The sequence below is a fragment of the Babylonia areolata genome, chromosome 8 (genome assembly GCF_041734735.1).
Source record: "Babylonia areolata isolate BAREFJ2019XMU chromosome 8, ASM4173473v1, whole genome shotgun sequence".
Taxonomy (NCBI): Eukaryota; Metazoa; Mollusca; class Gastropoda; order Neogastropoda; family Buccinidae; genus Babylonia; species Babylonia areolata.
Window position 1 is genome coordinate 25794936 of NC_134883.1, and position 6086 is coordinate 25801021.

A 6086-nucleotide genomic window follows, 5' to 3' on the forward strand; every position below is an offset into this window, starting at 1 on the left:
AAAGAACACCCTTTCTCTGCTTCGGCTTTCTCATTGAATGGGAGACGGTTACCTTCTTTAAATTCCTCGTGCCATGAATACAAGACCGCGTTCTGAGCTCTTTATTGCTCATCATATCTGGAACAACCTTCCACATCATATCCGTTATCTCACTCCGTCTCTGCCTTTCGCTCTTCACTAGAAACTCGTCTTGTCAATACGTGTATGTAAGCACTCTTTGTTTCTTCTACAGCACTACCCCATGCCTACCATTTCACGTTGCTTGTATGAAGGGATAGAGAGAAAGTGGTCATGACTGGTTCCTGTACGGTTTTTTGACTCACTTGTGTAAACAAAGTGAGCCTATGTTTTAACCCGGTGTCCGGTTGTCTGTGTGTGTGTCCGTGGTAAACTTGAACATTGCCATTTTCTCTGCAAATACTTTTGTCAGTTGAACGGCACCAAATTTGGCATAAAAACAGGAAAAATTCAGTTCTTTCCAGTCATCTTGTTTTCCATGTAAAGCGCCCCGAGTAAGCTCTTAATGAGAAAGGGCGTCATACATTGTTATTACTAGTCATTCCAGAAATCCTATACATTTTGCTGTTTTGTTTCGGTGATTTTTTCACCGGCAGTCTCTGTTGTCTCCTTTCTCGACCATTTCCTGCCTAGCACGTCCCGGCATTCACTTGAAGACACTCAGTATTTTATTATGGAAAACCGTATTCCTTTCTGGTCGTTGATTTTTTGTGTGGAGTTATTGCTGTCTCAGTGTATCTTTCTCAGTTACTTGCTGTACTTCAGTTGTCACTGTGACTTAGTGATGTTCTGTACCATTTTTTTCTTTTTGAATGAATCATAGGTAAGGGCCCCACTTTAAAAAAAAAAAAAATAAAAAAAAACCGTTCAAGTTCACAGTGAATTCCCGGGCCCACCCACCTCCTTTTTAAAAATTCAGTAATTTTTTTAAAACTGCAATCAGCACAAAGAACTGAAAACGACTTCACTTGACCATTCCATAAAGTTTGTTGTTTCTTCTATAGATTTACTGAGAGTATTCGTTTTTGATTCCGCTCTTCGTCTATCCGGCAGTTTCCCCCGGCAAATCACCATACAACACATCCGCCTCCGTCCGGACACCAACTTTTTCTTATCAAACTAGATGTCTACGATCACCAGTAAGCTTGAGTGACGGGACACTAAACGGACTTCTATTCCCTCATTTGTTGGGGACTACGAGTGACTCAGGGTGCGCATGTGCATGAGTATATATTCAATTTGTACGGCAAACACTTCATCGTGTGTGTGTGTGTGTGTGTGTGTGTGTGTATGGTGCGTGCCGGCGCGCTCGGCTGCCGGGTACCAGTACGTCAGTGTTCAGTTGTGCGCTGGCCCGGCGGCCGGGGTGTGTGCTGTGCCTGTGTGTGTGTGTGTGTGTGTGTGTGTGTGTGTGTGTGTGTGTGTGTGTGTGTGTGTGTGTGTGTAAGGTGGGTGAAATAGGCTAAATTGTAATGGATTAGGCTGGAATAAATTCTTTCGCACGAATAAAAGTAGTCTGCACAGGCAGAGGTGGTCAACAAGCCACGCACAATGTTTGTGGAACATGTGACACTGAGGACGCGTCTCGCTAATGTCTATTTATCGCACACCTGTGTCGACGGTGTGATTTGAAGTTCAATGTTGTCATGGTCTTCAGGACCGTAACAACACAGCGGCCTCATCGTCATGTTACGTCCCATGACTTATGTCCAGGCTGCCTTATTGCGGGTTACACGGCGGCCACGGCCGCGGCCCGCGCCGCCGGCCGCGGGGTCAGTCACTGACTCCGGCGGGCAGTCCCGGCAACTTGATGACATCCGGTCAGTGATGCTCGGCCGCCAGCCGAGCGATTTCTAAATAAATTATTAAGTTACACCAGTGACATCTAGTGGAATTTAAACACTCATGTCGATCATTGTTAAGAAGAACTTAATATGTGCCGCGGCGGCCGCCGTGCCAACTTATGTTTACAGAAAATGCCCTAGCCACAACTGCGGAGGCTCAGTGCCGGTCCCGCATAGTGCCGTCCTCGGTATCGTCAGTGATATCATAGTTGAGTTGGATTCGACCAGTGAGTCTCGGCGGCCGCGGAAAAGCGAACTGAAGGTTTTTCAGTTTGACTGAATCCGCGACAATATGACTAACTAATTCAACTGAAAAAAAAAAATGAAAAAAAGAAATGAAAAAAAAAGAAAACTGGCAACTCAGTTATCCGGGCCATTCAGAGGTGCTACTGATAATCATCGCAGTTGACTACCCGTGTCAGTGGCTCACTGAAACCGTTCCTAAAATGACACTGTCACGTCCGTCGGTATAAGGTCACTGACGTGATCGAGTACAAGAAGGGATTCGGACACCGCCCGCGGCGCCCGCCCGGCAAAGCCCGGCCGCCCGGCCCCTTTAGTTGCCGTCGACTCAGTCAAGTTAGTAGGCTCAGACTTCCGAGTCGTTGCCCAGTCCATCCCCGGCCCGCCGCGGCGCCGGCCGGGCCTCTAGTAACATGTGGACTGAACTAGTTAACCAGAACTCATCAGTAATCCGCCGAGTGAAGGTCCTCAGTGCCGGGTCCGGCAGCTGCACGCTCGGCGGTCACTGTCGGGGGACGGAGTGGTTCCCCGGCGGCATCAGTCACGGCTGGAGTCACTGCCCGGTCCATGGCCTTCGTTAATGAAGAAACAAGGGGCCATGGTGAGTCACCATGGTGGCCGCGGCCGTGGAATTGAGAGTGGCCGTTCTCGCTGGCCAGGTCAACATAATTATGATGCAGAACTGACGTCAGTCCGGCCGGGGTTACTTGACTTCCTTTGCCGGGACTGTGCTTTTATACACTGGCACCGACGCCAAAACTGACTGATCACTGGAGTGCGTACTCAGAACCGGATACCATCCCGTGATCCTCGCTCAGCTTTTCAAGTTACAGAGCCGGATAGATACTGATGGAAACGTGACACTGGCACTCAGTGACTGGCGAATATTCTGACGGCTGTGGGCCGTCACTCAGTGAGCTGACCCCGCCAGGCATGCCGCCGCCTCACCTGCGGTATACTGACGTCACGCACAGTGACATCACCGGACCGAAACTGAAAGAGGCGTATGCCAGTGGCTGCCGCCGCTATTTGAGGTAGGGTCACAAAAACTAACGATCATTGGCTTGATATATAGCATTACGACCGTGACTGCCGTGGACGCGGTATTGTTGCAGCCCTCGAACACAGAAGCAATGCTCGGATTCAGTTCCGGTTCACAGTGCTGATTTACACTTCGGTTCAGTTCCCTAGAGACCGCCACTGACTGATATACACATGCATCGATTAAAAACTTGTTCTGCCTACTACTGATTCGACTCGATCGCGGGGACGCGTTCACCCCCATTCAGTTGGTGTACCCAACGGTGGTGCATCTAAACTGACTTGACCACGGTAAACTCTGGCCGGGCCGCTGGCTGACGCTCCCCAAGTTCACACACTGACGGGTCTCTTCAGTTGGTAACAGGTCATCAATGGCACCGTAATCGGAGCAGTTGCAGCTCAGACTATCTTTAGTTTTATTTGGCTGGCAGGCTGTCTGTCCGAGTCTGTCTGTCTGTACTGATGTATATATGTACTCCTCTCTCTGTCTTTGTCTCCGACTCTCCGATCTCAGGCTCCGTCTGTCTCTCTGTCTGTCTGTCTTTCTGTCTCTGCTTATGCCTTTACTCAGTGTAGTCTAGTGTTCGCATTCTATGACTTTAAGTAGCCGTATTGCCGGTGTAGTGCATGCAATGACATACTGATATAATGTAGTATTGTGTAGTAGGTAGACCCTGTGTCACTGAGGGCGGGGACTCATGGTAACTCGAAAAAAAAGCCGGCGCGCCAGTGCTTATCTATTATCCTCGAAAATAAAGAATTTGTGTTGTCTTGTCTTGTCTTCTCTCTCTCTGTCTCTCTCTCCGCTCTCTCTCTCTCTCTCTCCGACTCTCTCCGGCTCTCTCTCTCTCTCTCTCAGTCCGCGGTCAGTTGTGTGTGTGTGTGTGTTTTCTCAGTCAGTTTAACGTCTATTCACTATAAGTGTTCTTAGACGGAAAGGAGTAAAATAGTGTATAAAGGAAAGGGAATGCATGTGAATATTAGTGTTAATTTTTTTAATTTTAAAGTTCATGTTATGTATCAGAGGAAAAGTATATTATAAGAAAAAGTCTAAAGAGGTTGTGGTGTGTATTGAATGAGTTGTCATGGGAAGGAGAATATGTATATGCATATCAACAAGTATTAACCTACAGCAATGTAAATATAAATAACAGTATTAAATATAATACACCAAAGGAGGATACCAACTGGACTGGAGTTTAAAATTTCTGAAAACATTCTAAGCAATGAATAATCATTCAAAATCTTTTCAGTGGCTAATGAAATATTGGAAGAAAAGTCATCAACTACATCTTTTGGAAGTAACTGTCTTATGCTCTGACAATGAATGAGTAGATGGCTTACAGTTATTTGCTTACCGCATATACATTTTATATTTTTAGAAAATTTTGTACGAAAGGCATTTAAACGAAGTCTATACATTAGACTTGTAATTTGTCTTGAATGTGCTGCTGGTGTTGAATTTAGAAAATGTTTGGGATTAGCTGCATTCTTTGTGTTTACACAACATTGGTAATAATGATTATTTGAATCTATAAGTAATTTCTTAAATCGATTTCTAGATACATTTTCTATACAGCTAATGCATTCATGTAGATCTAACTGGATGTCAAGTTGTAGTAGCGCCTTCGAAATTACGTGCTGCTCTTCTAGCTGCTTGGTCTACCCACTCATTTGAAGATATTCCACAGTGCGAAGGTACTTGTACCCAACAGAAAGTTATTTTAATGCCCTGTTTTGTCAGTTGGTGAATAATATGTTTTATTTCCATTGTCATCTCAATTCGCTTCTTTGAATTTGGAGATTCTATAGCTTGTAATACTGACTTTGAGTCTACACATAATAAAATTTCACTTACAGTTTTCGGAATGTCTGAAATATAATTTAAGGTCTTAGGTATGGCTAGAAGTTCAGCTGTGAAAATGGAATATTGTCTACCAATATAGTATATTTTTTCTATTCTAAATGAAGGAATTACAAAAGCCGCTCCTGAATTACCATCTTCTAGAACAGATCCGTCTGTGTATATTTTTAGATAATTTGAATATTGATTTTCCATATGTGAGAGCACTTCAGGTTTTAACAAAAATGGTGACTGGTTCTTGGATAAATCTGTATAATCCATGTCAAAGGTAGCTTTACACTGCTCCTATTCAGGGACTGGTGGAAAAGTAGGTACTTTTGCAATTTGCTTGTCTTTTGATTCCGTAGCACTAATGATATCAGCGGTTGTGTGTGTGTGTGTGTGTGTGTGTGTGTGTGTGTGTGCTAGTCAGTGTGTGTGTGTGTGTGCTAGTCAGTGTGTGTGTGTGGTTTTCAGTCTTCGCAGCCGGTTCGCCTTCCAGGTATGCCGCCCGGCGGGGCCAGTCAGTCAGTGGCAATCAGATGGATGATCCTCAGTCGGCATTCAGTTGCGGAACAATCAAGATCAATTAAACTGAAACTTATAAACCCGGCTGATTAATTTCCGCGAATTAGCCATGAGTTATCTGCCCTTAATGGCATAGCCTACTAGACCGAGAGTCGTCAGTTTCCTCTCAATTGCCGGATTGGCAGAAACACTGAGGGGCCATGGTAACTTGACAACATGTATCAGTCACACACACGTGACACACATACACACACACACACACAACCGCTGATATATATATATATATATAAAAAAAAAAGCAAAACAAAACAAAACAAAACAAACGAATATTGTTTCCACTGAAGGCTGTCGACTCAGTGAAAGAGAAACATTGCCGATTTTATTGTAATGGTTACGGTACTAAAAAATGAACGACTCAGCTTCAGGTGTGCGTGTGTTTTTTTAAAATTATTTTTATAGCAATCAGTGAGGTGAAACCTGAGACATTTTGCTTTTAAATGTTCTAAGTGAAAATGATACTTTATATCATAATAATGATTCAAGGTTAGATCTGATTGTATTTGTGCGGA